The sequence below is a fragment of the Pollicipes pollicipes genome, unplaced genomic scaffold, assembly GCF_011947565.3.
Source record: "Pollicipes pollicipes isolate AB1234 unplaced genomic scaffold, Ppol_2.1 Scaffold_6052;HRSCAF=7182_pilon_pilon_pilon, whole genome shotgun sequence".
NCBI classification, from domain to species: domain Eukaryota; kingdom Metazoa; phylum Arthropoda; class Thecostraca; order Pollicipedomorpha; family Pollicipedidae; genus Pollicipes; species Pollicipes pollicipes.
In genome coordinates, this window is record NW_023596805.1 from 24959246 (window position 1) to 24976386 (window position 17141).

At 46.0% G+C, this 17141-nt stretch overlaps 7 non-coding genes across 7 annotated transcripts; all 7 read right to left on the reverse strand.

Moving 5' to 3' along the window:
• Window positions 1–4987: 4987 nt before the first annotated feature.
• On the reverse strand, window positions 4988–5058 carry TRNAG-GCC (transfer RNA glycine (anticodon GCC)). The gene has a single exon. It is a non-coding gene; the product is annotated as a tRNA-Gly (tRNA).
• A 2244-nt stretch (window positions 5059–7302) lies between these two features.
• On the reverse strand, window positions 7303–7373 carry TRNAG-GCC (transfer RNA glycine (anticodon GCC)). Its single transcript has one exon. It is a non-coding gene; the product is annotated as a tRNA-Gly (tRNA).
• Window positions 7374–9314: 1941 nt separating this feature from the next.
• On the reverse strand, window positions 9315–9385 carry TRNAG-GCC (transfer RNA glycine (anticodon GCC)). The gene has a single exon. It is a non-coding gene; the product is annotated as a tRNA-Gly (tRNA).
• A 608-nt stretch (window positions 9386–9993) lies between these two features.
• TRNAG-GCC (transfer RNA glycine (anticodon GCC)) lies at window positions 9994–10064 on the reverse strand. Its single transcript has one exon. It is a non-coding gene; the product is annotated as a tRNA-Gly (tRNA).
• A 1749-nt stretch (window positions 10065–11813) lies between these two features.
• TRNAG-GCC (transfer RNA glycine (anticodon GCC)) lies at window positions 11814–11884 on the reverse strand. The gene has a single exon. It is a non-coding gene; the product is annotated as a tRNA-Gly (tRNA).
• Window positions 11885–14553: 2669 nt separating this feature from the next.
• TRNAG-GCC (transfer RNA glycine (anticodon GCC)) lies at window positions 14554–14624 on the reverse strand. Its single transcript has one exon. It is a non-coding gene; the product is annotated as a tRNA-Gly (tRNA).
• A 1752-nt stretch (window positions 14625–16376) lies between these two features.
• TRNAG-GCC (transfer RNA glycine (anticodon GCC)) lies at window positions 16377–16447 on the reverse strand. The gene has a single exon. It is a non-coding gene; the product is annotated as a tRNA-Gly (tRNA).
• Between the last annotated feature and the right edge of the window lie 694 nt (window positions 16448–17141).

Genomic DNA, 17141 nt, shown 5'->3' on the forward strand with positions numbered 1-17141 from the left:
CGTGCGTGCGTGCGTGCGTGCGTGCGTGCGTGCGTGCGCGCGTGCGCGCGCGCGTGCGTGCATGCGCGCGTGCGTGCGTGCGCGCGTGCGTGTTTACGTCATGTGTATACAAATTATAAATTCCTATTTTCTTATTTCTCTCGCACCTTTTTTGGACCACATTACATATCCTGTATCATAATAACTGAACTCACCAGGACTACAACCTATGGATCTGACTTCACAGGAGACGACCTCAGCACCCGACTTCAACTGCTTACGTTAAAAAAATCAATAAACGGAAATCTCAATCTCTTCGGCATTCATGTCTTGTCTGCACTGTCCATTTTCTTAAATAGAACTCCAATACTTATTGAGAACCCAAACTATTTGGCGCGGCTCCCTTAGTTTCATTAAGAACGTGACAGCATACCTAAATGGGCTGTCACACGGAGGGCGCGGGAGGGAAAAATGTTCACAGCTTAGAGCAGCTGAACATGAGCTTTGCTTATCCAGAGCAGACATGGCTTAAAAGCCTCACTTCTCAATCAATTTCATTATGACCGACGACCTCCGGTTATCAGGTCTAGACCCCTTAGTTCAGCATCGGTGGTTCAGTGGTAGAATGCTCGCCTGCCACGCGGGCGGCCCGGGTTCGATTCCCGGCCGATGCAGTTTTGATTCAAGATAGGTCTCACGAATCGAAAGCTGTGTTCTGGGCCGTGCACGGTGAAATTTCCACCCAGCACGACATACAGCAACTGTGTGATCGACGTCCACGCCGAAAAACCTGACATAAAATGCACAAGGCGGAAAACCTAGCACCCTTGGGCTGAACAGATTACCTGTTCAGATTACATATCCAGCGCTGCAATCCGGTCAGGGACATTCTCGCTTATGTAACCGCAGCAAGCTGAATTCAGGTGCACTTAGGGAGACTGCATCACAAGTTAGCACTCATAAGAAAGTAACCTCCACGGGGTTACTTTCTTGGCCACCGCACCGGGTGCGGGCTGTGAACCGACCGTCCGAAAGCGACTATCCATGCACGGCACCCTGAGCGTCCATACCAGAAGACGCAACTTCCAAAAAAAAATATAAGCTCGCAGTCCAGCCCGCCCCGCTTAGCGGCGGTACAGCCAGCCACAAGCCCGCTATGTTATGATGCTGATTCATCAATGGCCTGAAAGTATTAATTAATTGCAATACACATTTGAGATACCCCTTCATTTCTGACCTACGCAACACATATTGCACAAAATAGCATGTTATTGTCATCAAATACATGGCACTGTTTTGCTAACACGAGTGATATTACTCAGAAAGCAGCAAAGTATCTGCACAGTAGAATTTATTATGCACCAAAGTAGATATTAAACACTGTGATAACAGTTTTCAGCCGCAAATGAGGAGGAAGAGGGTGAAAACGAAATTCGTCTCTCACCAAAATACTCTAAAGATTTCATCCTTCTACGTCATCTTAATAAACCACGGGCCATTTCCTGTAAAATTGAATGCATCCACTGGTAACTTCGCACTGACAGGGTAAACAATGCTGGATGCTTTAAGTCATGGAAAGTGTGAGTTCACTGCAAAGTACATAAGCTCAATCAGGATTTGACCGCGTCACAATGGCCGCAATGTCAAATTTATCATTGAAGAACAACAGCCAGTCGTCCTTTTTTAATTTGATATTTATTTAATTAATCATAATTTCCTCATATGGTGTTTGCTGTTCTTAAGTGGGCATATCGTGCAACCGCACCACATAAAACCGCATGGTAGCTTTGAATTGATGCGCATTTCACTCTTGCCACTATCCACTTTCCAACTAATAACCTTTGCCGCGCGGTTTGTGTTGTGCCGCGTGCAAGCCACATGAAAGCAGGGAAGGCAATAGTATTTTGCGTATAAATATGTGTCCCTCCAGTGCCTGCATTGACATTTAACATCATGAAAAAACTGGCATACTGTTGCATGTGGCAGCAATAATTACTTTCAAACAAGACGTTGCTCAAATAATTTTCAGGAACCCTTTCTGCGTTTTTAAAGCGTACAGACTGTCACTTTCCATCTTTATGAAATGCCTCAATGGCGCCATAAGCGGCGATTTTTTCACACAGAGCTGCATGGAGACAATATTCGAAGAGTAAACAATTCACATGGAACATAAGCCCTCGTGCAAAAAAGGCGAAAAATATTGACAATCGCAGTTAAGGAAACCCGTATTGTGTAGGAGCCCTGTAGTCGTGGTCGCAAATTGCATCTCCTGCAGATACAGATGAATAAGCTCTATGCAACGACTTATCCAGTTTCGACAGCTGTCGCGTACTTGGTACAACAGTAACTGCTGGCTGTATCGACAAGCGAGGGAAGATTGAGCAAATTCGCCCACAGTTTCCCACGCATTTCATGAATCATACGGATTAATTGTGATTTTTGATGCATGGTTCGTTTTGTAAACCAAGAAAGGCTGGGTGTTCCACACGTTCACAACAGCAGCCAAGTGCAGCGTATAATTGCATTTGTAGCCAAGTGCAGTGTATTGTTGCATTTGTAGTGAAGTGCAGTGTATAGCTGCATTTGCAGCCAAGTGCAGTGTATAGTTGCATTTGCAGCCAAGTGCAGCGCATAGTTGCATTTGTAGCGAAGTGCAGTATATTGTTGCAAGGACTAATTGCTGCCCAATGAAATCAGGCCATAGCTTTGAAAATGTAGGCTGTTATTCTTTTATAATACGATGTTCACTTAAAGCTGTGCATTTTGAGCAACTTGCCCCCCCCCCCTTCCACTCGACCGCGTGTTCACATCTCTGATACACCGATGCGACCGTTTAACAACATGTTTAGCAGCCCCGTCAAGAAACTGTAACACCAAAGTTACGACGAGAAGACTCGAGTACCCATTCAAGCCGGCAAGCCGCGTTACGCTGCATCAAAAGGCTTCCAAACAACACACTGCTCCCGGACAATCCGCAATACCACCCAGTGCACTGGTGATGGCCCCTACTAAAGGCCGTAACCGGGGAGACTGCAGCCATAGGTTTCACGCACAGGACGATAACTTCACGACTATGTTTCCCGGGCGCGTTGCACACGCGGATAAGGTTGTGGCAGGAGTGGTTTGTACTGGCAGTCTTCCAGTGACCGACACAGGCTTGCACTACCGACCACCTCCCAAAGCATCTGAATGTACAATGAGGTGTGTACATGTGCGTGCACACACCTCACTTTACATATACACACCAATGTACATGCAAAGCTTTATCGCGGTCAACGCCGATTTTCTGAGACCTCTGAGCTATCCCGTTCTATTTCTCCTGGGCCACAACTCTGCCTCCCTCTGGCTGCTCCCCTCCCTTCCAACTCTCATCTAAGGATCTGATTCCAAAGAAGACGACCACAACTGCCTATGTCGAGCAAAATATATCTTTTTGAGGTAAATCTCAATCTCTTCAGCATTCATGTCTTATCTGCAATGTCTATAGTTTAACTGTTTGACCAACACCCGTTGAGAACCCAAACACCCTGGCGACGGCTCCAGTACCACGGAGAGGGTGGGGGGACAAGTTCACAGCTTAGAGCAGCTGGATATAAGCCTCATCTATCAGGAAAGAAAAAGTCTTGGAAGATCATCAATCAACGCACTTTGTTTAAATAAACATTAACCCACCGGCCTCTGAGAATCAGGTTGAAACCCCTTCGCTCAGCATCGGTGGTTCAGTGGTAGAATGCTCGCCTGCCACGCGGGCGGCCAGGGTTCGATTCCCGGCCGATACAGTTTTGGAACCTGTACACTGCCTATACTACACGCAGCGGAACAATCAACACAAGACTGGCATGCGTCATACCTTACATTTCCAGCCGGGTTTTTCAATTATTTTGACACTGCTGATAATAACTGGCCCTTATCTGTGCCTCATATCTCCACCAGTTCCTACAGTTCCCATCAACGCAGCTCACGAAGGTGGATGCAGAAGATAGTTGGCATTGCTTCGTCGCTTTTTGTAAACCTTCATCATGACGTTGCTTTTTAATCGTGTAGAATTCCCGACACATAAGAACTGCACTTTACAATGAACATCTCAATCTCTTCAGCACTCATGTCTTATCTCTAATGTCTATTAGTTTAAATAGTAGTCCAATGCCGCATGAGAACATAAACTACTTGGCGACGGCTCCTTAGTTCATTCAAATCATGACAACTTACCTACATGGGCTGTGCCACGGAGGGCGCGCGAGGGGGACAAGATCACAGCTTAGAGCAGTTGAACATGAGCTTTGCCTATCAGGAGAAGAAACAACTTAGAAGTATAACTTCTCAACCAAGTGAATTATGTTGAAATAGTTATGTTTAAATATGAAAATTATGTTTAAAATTATGTTTAAACCACAAAATTATGTTTAAATAAACCACAATCCATTGACCTCCGATTATCAGGTTTAAACCCACTCACTTAGCATCGGTGGTTCAGTGGTAGAATGCTCGCCTGCCACGCGGGCGGCCCGGGTTCGATTCCCGGCCGACGCATTTTCGCCATTTGAACACTGCTTCCAGCCCTCGAAGCGGACCAATCAACAAAAGCACGATGATATGTATCATGGCTCACCTCGCCACCCGGGCTTAATTTGCTTGCGACTGCTGATAATACCCTATGTATTTCTGTTCCCTTCTTCATGGAAAGACATACTGGCAAGCAATATCTTCTCCTCAACATTCAAGTCTTACCTGCAATGCCTGTTAGAATGGCTGATAGTCGAACAGCCATTTAGAACACGTAGATAGTTGGCGACGGCTCTTTTAGTTTCATTCAGACCATGACATCGTACCTACATGGTTGTGCCTCGGTTGGGATACGGCAGGAGGGGGACAAGCACAAAGTTTCGAGCAGTTGAAGATTTCCTTTGGCTATCCGCAGAGAAAAGGAGTTAAAAGCCCCACTTCTTCTCAGTCAACACGATTATGACACGATTATGACGATTTGTACAAGCTTATCTTGAACCAAAGGTGCATCGGCCGGGAATCGAACCCGGGCCGCCCGCGTGGCAGGCGAGCATTCTACCACTGAACCACCGATGCTAAGTGAAGGGGTTTAAACCTGATTACCGGAGGCCGGTGGGTCATAATTGAGCGGGAATATCAGCGGGAACATAGCCACGCCCTTGTCCCCCTCCCGCCCACTCCGTGGCACAACCCATGCAGTCACGTTGTTTTGGTCTGAATGAAAATGGAGGAGCCGTCGCCAAGTAGCTACGTGTTCTGAATAGCTATTTGACCACCAGTCAGACTAATGGACATTGCAGTGAAGACTTGAATGTCGAAAAGATTTACCTTGCCAATACACGTTGCTTTACGTATTGAGTTGTACGGTTGAAAAGCAGTTATATGCCCAAGATTGACGGAATATGACGAAAACTGCAGCTGTATTCAGCCTCCACCTAATCTAATAAAAGAAATAAAACCTATTAACCTCCTTAGGTGCCGATGAAAAACGGAACGGAAATACACTTATCATGATCAGCAGTCCCAACAAATGAAACTGTTCCGCGATGCGAGGCATTAGACATGTCCTTCCGCTTGTGTCTGCTTGGTTTGTTTACCCAAGGCTTTGTGTCTCCAATATATGATAGCATAAATGGCAAATGAAAGTTTTATATATATATATATATATATAACTTATACATGATACAATCTATATATGATACAAAAATATATATGATACAACAATCAAGAAACGTAAAAGCAAACGCTAAAATGTTAAGAGAGAAACTTCTGAACGGTTTATTTTGTTCTGATAAGTTCATGTTGAATAGTATTCAGTCGTAAGGTGGACCAGTACTGATCTTTCAGAATTAGGGTAATTTGGATACGGATTTTCTGTTGCCGCGCCTGACATGACAGCCGGAGTTAGTTTCCTGTTCGGGCTGACGTGTGATGCAGTCTCTCCAGTCGGGTGTGGTCGGGGCCGCCACTGTTACGTAATGCGGCACAGTTGCTTCATGGGACTGGCGTGGTTGATAAAGAACACATGCTGATAGCTTGTCGTGCACAGGGACGCTTGACTTTAACTCGCATGCACTGAAGCACACCTTTGTCGACGTTGATGTTCAGCGAGATGGTGAATCATAACATCGGCGTTGGTTGATGTCGAATGTTTAATGGGAGCTTATGTCGCACATGATATCTGATCCTCCACTGGCATCTTGACTTTTTCTCTTCGATCATGATGGCTTACCTTTGCCGGCCTTGATGTGCTACACGCTGTCAAATGGCAACGTCGCTGTATTATAAAAATGAATAGCCAGATTGCAGCGCAGTGTCCACGGAATGTAACGGAAAATTGTAGCTGTATTCTTCCCCCACATAATCTAATAGAACTTATAAAACCAACTGAGCTAAAGCTAAGACTTAAGCTAAGACTAGCTACCATCAACAGTCTCAAACGAATGGTGCCCGGGTAGCGACGTGAGGCATGGCACATGTGTTCCGGCTTTATTTCCCGGTGTATTTCCATGTATTTATTATATAAGAAAGTAAACCGTGGAGGCTACTTTCTTGTGAGTGCTAACTTGTGATGACGCCTTCCCATGTGACCTGAAGTCAGCACGCTACCGCTACATCAGCGAGAATGTCCCTGACAGGATTGCAGTGCTGGGTATATAAAAACGACAATCTGTCTAGCACAGGGGTGTTGGGTCTTCCACCTTGTGCATTTTATATCACGTTTGTCGGAGTGAACGTTGATCAGCCAGCCGCTGTATCACATTCTGGGTGGTAGATTCACTGTGCACAACACCATCGAACCTGGCACCAGGACACGTGCAGCATTTGTGAGAACCCACATTGGGTCAAAACTGCATCGGCCGGGAATCGAACCCGGGCACTCTACCACTGAACCACCGATGCTAAGTAAAGGCGTTTAAACAGGATTACCGAAGGCCGGTGAGTCATAATTGAGCTGATAATTGACCTTCAATTGTTCTAAACTGTGTGCTTATCCCCCTCCCATCCCAACCGAGGCACAACCATGTAGCTACGTCATGGTCTGAATGAAACTAAGAGCCGTCGCCAACTAGTTACGTGTTCTGAATAGCTATTCGGCTATCAGCCAGTCTAATGGGCATTGCAGAGAAGGATTCAATGTTGAGAAGATGTTGCTTGTCAAGATACCTTTTTATGAAGAACGGAACAGAAATACAATAGGTATTATCAGCAGTAGTAGGCAAATGGAGCCGTGCTGGCAACGTGAGTCATGACACATGTCATCCCGCTTGTCTTGATTGGTCCGCTTTGGTCCGCGAAGCAGTGTTCAAATTGCGAAACTGCATCGGCCGGGAATCGAACCCGGGCCGCCCGCGTGGCAGGCGAGCATTCTACCACTGAACCACCGATGCTAGGTGAAGGGTTTTAAAGCTGATAACCGGAGGTTGATGGGTCATAATTGAGCGGGAACATAAGCGGGAACACAGCCATGCACCTGTCCCACTCCCGCCCCCTCCCCCCCCCGCCCCCTCCGTGGCACAACGCATGTAGTTGCGTTGTTTTGGTCTGAATGAAAATGAAGGAGCCGTCGCCAAGTAGTTATGTGTTCTGAATAGCTATTTGACCACCAGTCAGTCTAATGGGTGTGGCGGTGAAGACCTGAATGTTGATAAGATGTACCTTGTCGATATATGTTGTTTTACGTATTGAGTTGTACGGCTGAAAGGCAGTTGTATGCCCAAGATTAACGGAATGTGACGAAAAACTGCAGCTGTATTCAGCCTCCACCTAATCTATTAAAAGAAATAAAACCTATTGAGCCCATTACGTGCCGATGAAAAACGGAACGGAAATACACTAATCACGATCAGCAGTCCCAAACAAATGAAACCGGTCGGCGATGCGAGGCATTAGACATGTCCTTCCGCTTGCGTTTATTGGTGCGCTTTGGGTGTTCAAATCGCAAAAATGCATCGGCCGGGAATCGAACTCGGGCCGACCGCGTAAATGGCTTTAAACCTGATAACTAGAAGTCGGTACGTTATTGTAGTTTGTTTTAACATAACTAAGACCACGGCAAATTCCGCCTTAACGACATAGGCGGTTCAGGATTGGTTGCTTTACTCAAGGCTTTGTGTCTTCAGTATATGATAGCATAAATGACAGTTGAGTTATATACATATGCAACTTATATAAACGATAAAAAACATATATATGGTACCAAAAATATACATGATACAAAAATTAAAAAACGTTAAAGCAAACGCTACAATGTTAAGAGAGAAACTTCTGAAGGTTTTTTTCTGGTAAGTTCATGTTCAATTGTATTCATTCGTAAGGTGGACTGTTACTGAGCTTTTCAGAATAAGGGTGATTTGGATTTGGATTTTCTGTTGCCGCGCCTGACACGGCAGCTGGAGTTAGTTTCCTGTTCGGGCTGACGTGTGATGCAGTCTCTCCAGTCGTGTGTGTTCGGGACCGCCGCAGTTACGTAATGCGGCGCTGTTGCGTTATGGGATTGCCGTGGTTGATGTAGAACACATGCTGATAGCTGATCGTGCACAGGGACTCTTGACTTAACTCCTTTAAAGCACACCTTTGTCGACGTTGATGTCCAGCGAGATGGTAAATCATAACATCGGCGTTGGTTGATATGACATTTTTAATGGGAGCTTATGTCGCACATGATATCTGATCTTCCACTGGCATCTCGACTTTTTTTCTTCGATCATCATGTGTTACATTTGCCAGCCTTGACGTGCTACACGCTGTCAAATGGTAACACCGCTGTATTATAAAAATGAATGGCCAGATTGCAGCGCAGTGTCCAATAAATGTAACGGAAAATTGCAGCTGTATTCTGCCTCCACATAATCTAACAGAACTACTAAAACCTATTGCGCTAAAGCTAAGACTAAAGCTAAGACTAGTTATCATCAGCAGTCTCAAACGAATGGAGCCCGGGTGGCGACGTGAGGCATGGCACATGTGTTCCGGCTTTATTTCCCAGCGTATTTCCATTTATTTATTATGTAAGAGAGTAAACCGTGGAGGCTACTTTCTTGTGACTGCCAACGTGTGATGCCGCCTCCTCATGTGCACCTGAAGTGAGCACACTGCGGGCGCATCAGCGAGAATGTCCCTGACGGGATTGCAGTGCTGGGTATATAATCTAAACCGACAATCTTTCTAGAACAAGAATGTTGGGTTTTTCCACCTTGTGCATTTCATATCACGTTTGTCGGTGTGGACGACGATCAGACAGCCGCTGTATCACATCCTGGGTGGCAGCTTCACTGTGCACGATACGCATAGCGGCATTCGATTTGTGAGAATCCACCTTGGGGTAAAGCTGCATCGGCCGGGAATCGAACCCGGGCCGCCCGCGTGGCAGGCGAGCATTCTACCACTGAACCACCGATGCTAAGTACATGGGTTTAAACCTGATTACCGGAGGTCGGTGGGTCAGAATTGAGTTGATCGAGTGAAGTGAAGTAAGGCTTCAAAGTCCTTTTCTCCTCGGAAAGCCAAAGAAAATATTCAATTGCTCAAAGCTGTGCGCTTGTCCTCTCCCACCCTAACGGAGGCACAACCCATGTAGGCACGTTGGCATGATGTGAATAATCTAAAGGAGCCGTCGCCGAGTAGTTACGTGTTCTGAGTAGCTATTCGACTATCAGTTATCATAATGAACATTGCAGGTAAGCCTTGGATGTTGAGAAGATGTTGCTGGTCAAGATATGTTTTTTATGCATCAGGATTTATCCGGTTAAAAAGTAGTTACATGCCCCAGATTCATGGAAGGTGACGAAAAATTGCAGCTATATTAGTCTTCCACCTATTCAGTTGAACTATTAAAACCTATCGAACTGATGAAGTGATGATGAAGAACACAACAGAAATACACTGGGTATTATCAGCAGTCGCAGACAAATGGAGTCCAGGTGGCAATGTGATCCACGACGCATGGCATCCAGCTTGTGTTCATTGGTCCGCTTTTGAGTGTGAGGAGCAGCGTTCGAGTCGCGAAAATGCATCGGCCGGGAATCGAACCCGGGCCGCCCGCGTGGCAGGCGAGCATTCTACCACTGAACCACCGATGCTGAGTGAAGGGGTTTAAACCTGATTATCGGAGGTGGGTGGGTCATAATTGAGTTGGTCGATGAGAAGTGAGACTTTTAAGTCCCTTTCTCTCTGGTTAGCCAAAGCTAATGTCCAATTGCTCTAAGCTGTGCGCTTGTCTCCCTCCCGCCCCCTCTGTGGCACAGTACATGTGGGTACGTTGTTTTGGTTTGAATGAGACTAAAAGAGCCGTCGCCAAGTAGCTACGTCTTCTAAATAGTTATTCGACTACCAGTTAGTCCAGTGGGCATTGCTCTTAGCACTTGAATATTGAGAAGACGTTGTTGTTTGCCTGAGCATAGTTGACATGATTGAGAAAAGTTATTCTTCTAAGTTGTTTCCTCTCCAGATAGGCAAAACTGATGTTCAAATACTCTAATGTGTGAAGTCGTCTCCCTTCGCGCCCTCTCCGGCACAGCCCATATAGGTTTGTTGTCATCGTCTGAGTGAAGATAAAAATTCGTTGCCAAATAGTTCGGGTTCTCAATACATATTGGAATACCCTTTAAAATAATGGACACTCCAGGTAAAACATGAATGCTGAAGAGATGGAAATGTACTTTGTAAAATATAGTTATGTGCCGGGATTCTACGATTAAATAGCACTTCACCACTTTTCGGGTTTTTGCGGCCTATCGAAGCCTTGTTGAAGCGTGACCACTTGCATTTTACTATGCGGCGCAACTGCGTCGTGTTTTGCTGTCACTAAAGCATTTATGACTATACGCAGGGCCACTGTCAAGTTCCGTGTCGTTCGAAACTCATGGGTTGTCTGGATCGACGCCAAATGATGTGCATTCTTAGGCCCCGCTACTCCTTTGCCCCATGACCGGGTAAGGCAAAAAATGGGAATATGTTTTTACACTGTTTTTTATCTTTAACGTAAAACTTACAATCCTAGCCTTTTAAGACGACACAGAGCAAATGTACGCCCATGCGTGACCAGCAATAAAGTGCTGGGTCACCACAACATCACGCTGTCATTTTCGTTCTAAGCATCACGCTCGCTCGCTTGCCGATCGCCTTTTTGCGGACGTCGGTTATATGCTATTTCAGATCACAATAGGGTTGTAGGACAGTCATTTTCATTCCAATCTGTCCAAGGGTGAAGCAAGCCAACGCACTGCTATGACCACAAACAGCAACCAACCGGAAGCCAACGTCACACCCAAAGACGACCCTCCGAAAGGCAGGGAACGACCAAAGGCAGACATATCAAAGACGGAGCACAATGCCACGCCAACTGACGAGGTACGAACCGATACGATGGCGTTAGTTCAGTTACCTGCGTTGGCATGTCAGTTATCCGAAAAGACCGGGGAATTCCCCGTTACAAAGGACTTGATGTGACACTAGAGGAGTCATTCTTGTGTCGGATGACCTTGTGACGACCTGTTGAGATCGGCTCCTGTCCAAAGGCACAACAGGCAGTATCTGCCTCTGCTTCATTTCACACTGGCGTTTGTAATGTAATTCGACATGAGTGTTCTGAATGGCTTTGGACAATCAGTCAGCCTAATGGACATTGCAGATCAGACTTGAATGTTGAGGAGAAGATGTCATTTGTTAATATACCCGTTTTAAGAAGAATGGGACAGAAACACACAGGGTATTATCAGCAGTAGCAGATAAATGGAGCCCGGGTGGCAATGTGAGCCATGACACATGTCATCCAGCTTGTGTTGATTGGTCCGCTTCGAGGGATGGAAGCAGTGTTCAAATGACGAAAATGCATCGGCCGGGAATCGAACCCGGGCCGCCCGCGTGGCAGGCGAGCATTCTACCACTGAACCACCGATGCTAAGTGAATGGGTTTAAACTTGATTACCGAAGGCCGGTGGGTCATAACTGAGAGGGAATATAAGCGGGAACGTAGCCACGTGCCTGTCCCACTCCCGCCTCCCCCCCCCCCCCTTCCGTAGCACAATCCATGTAGTTGCGTTGTTTTGGTCTGAATGAAAATGAAGGAGCCGTCGCCAAGTAGCTATGTGTTTTGAATAGCTATAAACCCACCAGTGAGTATAATGGATATTGCAGTGAAGACTTCAATGTTGAAAAGACGTACCTTGTCAATATACGTTGTTTTACGTATTGAGTTCTACGGTTGAAAAGCATTTATATGCCCAAGATACACGAAATGTGACGAAAAATTGCCGCTGTATTCAGCCTCCACCTAATCTAGTAAAAGTAATAAAACCTATTAAGCTCATTAAGCGCCGATGAAAAACAAAACGGAAATACACTAATCATTATCAGCAGTTTCAAACAAGTGAAACCGGTCGGCGATGCGAGGCATTAGACATGTTCTTCTGCTTGTTTTATGGTCCGTTTCGGGTGTTCAAATCGCGAAAATGCATCGGCCGGGAATCGAACTCGGGCCGACCGCGTAAATGGGTTTAAACCCGATTACCAGAGGTCGGTGCGTTATCGTAGTTTATTTTAGCATAATTAAGACCACGGCAAATTCCGCCTTAACGACATAGGCGGCTTAGGATTGGGTCGTTTACTCAAGGCTTTGTGCCTTCAATATATGATAGCGTCAATGACGATTGAAAGTTGTATACATATATAACTTATATATGCGATACAATATATATATATATATATATATATATATATATATATATATATATACATGATACAAAAATTAAGAAACGTAAAAGCAAACGCTACAATGTTAAGAGAGAAACTTCTAAACTTTTTTTTTGGTTCTGGTAAGTTCATGTTCAATTGTATTCATTCGTAAGGTGGACTGTTACTGAGCTTTTCAGAATAAGGGTGAGTTGGATTTTGATTTTCTGTTGCCGCGCCTGACACGGCAGCCGGAGTTAGTTTTCTGTTCGGGCTGACGTATGATGCAGTCTCTCCAGTCGTGTGTGTGTGTGTGTGTGTGTGTGTGTGTGTGTGTGTGTGTGTGTGTGTGTGTGTGTGTGTGTGTGTGTGTGTGTGTGTGTGTGTGTGTGTGTGTGTGTGTGTGTGTGTGTGTGTGTGTGTGTGTGTGTGTGTGTGTGTGTGTGTGTGTGTGTGTGTGTGTGTGTGTGTGTGTGTGTGTGTGTGTGTGTGTGTGTGTGTGTGTGTGTGTGTGTGTGTGTGTGTGTGTGTGTGTGTGTGTGTGTGTGTGTGTGTGTGTGTGTGTGTGTGTGTGTGTGTGTGTGTGTGTTCGGGGCCGCCACGGTTACGTAATGCGGCGCAGTTGCTTCATGGGACTGACGTGGTCGATAAAGAACACATGCTGATAGCTTGTCGTGCACAGGGACTCTTGACTTAAACTCCTTTCAAGCACACCTTCGTCGACGTTGATGTCCAGCAAGATGGTAAATCATAACATCGGCGTTGGTTGATATGACATTTTTAATGGGAGCTTGTGTCGCACATGGTATCTGATCTTGCCCTGGCATCTCCACTTTTTTCTTCGATCATCATGTCTTACATTTGCCCGCCTTGACGTGCTACACGCTGTCAAATGGTCACATCGCTGTATAATACAATTGAATTGCCAGAATGCAGCGCAGTGACCACTCAGGCATAAGCCACGTGGGGCATGACACATGTGTTCCGGCTTTATTGCCCGGTCTGTTCCCTTTATTTATGTAAGAAAGTAAGCCGTGAAGGCCAACCGTTGTGCTAAACCGTGCTAGCTCTTGTGAGTGCTAACGTGTGATGCCGCCTTTCCATGTGCACCTGAAGTCAGCACGCTACGGCTTCATCGGCGAGAATGTCCCTGACGGGATTGCAGTGTTGGGTATATATATAATCTAAAGCGACAATATGTCTAGCACGTGGGTGTTGGGGTTTTCACCTTGTGCATTTCATATCACGTTTGTCCGTGTGGACAACGATCAGACACCCGCTGTATCACATGCTGGGTGGAAAATTCACTGTGCACAATACGTATAACGGCTCTCGGTTTGTGAGAACCCACCTTGGGTCAAAACTGCATAGGCCAGGAATCGAACCCGTGCCGCCCGCGTGGCAGGCGATCATTCTACCACTGAACCACCGATGCTAAATGAACGGCCCTAAACCTGATAACCGCAGGTCGGTGAGTCATAATTGAGTTGATTGAGAAGTGGGGCTTTTAAGTCCTTTTCTCTCCGCCAAGTCAAAGGAAATCTTCCATTGCTCCAAGCTGTGTGTTTATCCCCCTCCCATATCAACCGGGGCACAACCATGTAGCTACGACGTCATGGTCTGAAAGAAACTAAAAGACCCGTCGCTAACTAGTTACGTGTTCTGAATAGCTATTCGACTATCAGTCAGTCCAATGAGCATTGTAGAGAAGGCTTCAATGTGGAGAATGTGTCGCTTTACAAGATACCTTTTTATGAAGAACGGAACAGAAATACACTAAATTGTATCAGCAGTCTAGACAAATGGACCCGTGATGGCAATGCGAGCCATGACACATATCATCCCGCTTGTCTTGATTGGTCCGCTTCGGTCCGCGAAGCAGTGTTCAAATTGCGAAAATGCATCGGCCGGGAATCGAACCCGGGCCGCCCGCGTGGCAGGCGAGCATTCTACCACTGAACCACCGATGCTGAGTAAATGGGTTCAAACCTGATTATCGGAGGTGGGTGGGTCATAATTGAGTTTATCGAGGAGAAGTGACACTTTTAAGTCCCTTTCTCTCTGGTGAGACAAGGCTAATGTCCAATTGCTATAAGCTGTGCGCTTGTCCCCTCCCGCCCTCTCTGTGGCACAGTACATGTGGGTACGTTGTTTTGGTTTGAATGAAACTAAAAGAGCCGTCGCCAAGTACTTACGTCTTCTAAATAGCCATTCGACTACCAGTCAGTCCAATGAGCATTGCTGGTAGCACTTGAATATTGAGAAGGTGTCGTTGTTTATTTGAACATAATTGAAGTGATTGAGGAAAAGTTATTCTTCTAAGTTGTTTCCTCTCCGGATAGGCAAAACTAATGTTCAAATACTCTAATGTGTGAAGTCGTCTCCCTTCGCGCCCTCTCCGGCACAGCCCATATAGGTTTGTTGTCATCGTCTGAGTGAAGATAAAAATTCGTTGCCAAATAGTTCGGGTTCTCAATACATATTGGAATACCATTTAAAATAATGGACACTCCAGGTAAAACATGAATGCTGAAGAGATGGAAATGTACTTTGTAAAATATAGTTCTTATGTGCCGGGATTCTACGATTAAATAGCACTTCACCACTTTTCGGGTTTTTGCGGCCTATCGATGCCTTGTTGAGGCGTGACCACTTGCATTTTACTGTGCGGCGCTACTGCGTCGTGTTTTGCTGTCACTAAAGCATTTATGACTATACGCAGGGCCACTGTCAAGTTCCGTGTCGTTCGAAACTCATGGGTTGTCTGGATCGACGCTATATGATGTGCATTCTTAGGCCCCGCTACTCCTTTGCCCCATGACCGGGTAAGGCAAAAAATGGGAATATGTTTCTACACTGTTTTTTATCTTTAACGTAAAACTTATAATATTAGCCTTTTAAGACGACCCAGAGCAAATGTACGCCCATGCGTGACCAGCAATAAAGTGCTGGGTCACCACAACATCACGCTGTCATTTTCGTTCTAAGCATCACGCTCGCTCGCTTGCCGATCGCCTTTTTGCGGAAGTCGGTTATATGCCATTTCAGATCACAATAGGGATGTAGGACAGTCATTTTCATTCCAATCTGTCCAAGGGTGAAGCAAGCCAACGCACTGCTATGACCACAAACAGTAACCAATCGGAAGCCAACATCACACCCAAAGACGACCCTCCAAAAGGCAGGGAACGACCAAAGGCAGACCGATCAAAGACGGAGCGCAATGCCACGCCAACTGGCGAGGTACGAACCGATACGATGGCGTTAGGTCAGTTACCTGCGTTGGCATGTCAGTTATCCGAAAAGACCAGGGAATTCCCCGTTGCAAAGGACTTGATGTGACACTAGAGGAGTCATTCTTGTGTGGGATGACCTTGTGACGACCTGTTGAGATCGGCTCCTGTCCAAAGACACAACAGGCAGTATCTGCCTCTGCTTCATTTCAGACTGGCGTTTGTAATGTAATTCGACATGAGTGTTCTCAATGGCTTTGGACAATCAGTCAGCCTAATGGACATTGCAGATCAGACTTGAATGTTGAGGAGAAGATGTCATTTGCCAATATGCCTGTTTTATGACGAATGGGACAGAAACACACTGGGTATTATCAGCAGTAGCAGATAAATGGAGCCCGGGTGGCAATGTGAGCCATGACACATGTCATCCAGCTTGTGTTGATTGGTCCGCTTCGAGGGCTGGAAGCGGTGTTCAAATGGCGAAAATGCATCGGCCGGGAATCGAACCCGGGCCGCCCGCGTGGCAGGCGAGCATTCTACCACTGAACCACCGATGCTGAATGATCGGGATCGAACCTGATTACCGGAGGTCGTTGGGTCATAGTGGAATTGATTTAGCAGAAATGAGGCCTTTACCTCTTTTCTGCTGCGGATGAGGAAAGCCCATGCCCAGCTGCTCTAAGCGGTGAACTTTTTCCCATCCCGCGCCCTCCGTGGCCCAACTCGTTTAGGTGCGCTGTCATGGCCCAAAGAAACTAAAACAGCCGTCGCCAAACAGTTCCGGTTCTCAATAGGTACGGGACCACCATTTAAGCTAATGGACTTTGCGGACAAGACATGAATGCTGGAGAGATTGAGATTTATCTCATGGAAATATGTTTTGTTGTCTGTAGGCAAATGAGGCCGAATGTTGAGGCCGTCTTCTATGAAGTCCGGTTCGTAGGTTGTAGTCCTGGTGACTGAGTTCAGTTGTTTGCAATACAGCATATGTAACGTAGTCCAAAAAAGGTGCGAGATAAAAAATGAAATAGCAACTGATAATCTGCATAGACATCATGTACACACGTACACACGCACGCACGCACGCACGCACGCACGCACGCACGCACGCACGCACGCACGCACGCACGCATACGCACACGCCCACACGCGCGCACACGTGCACGATGCATGTTTATTTAATGTATATGTATATACGTGTATATATATATGCATATATATATATATATATATATATATATATATATATAA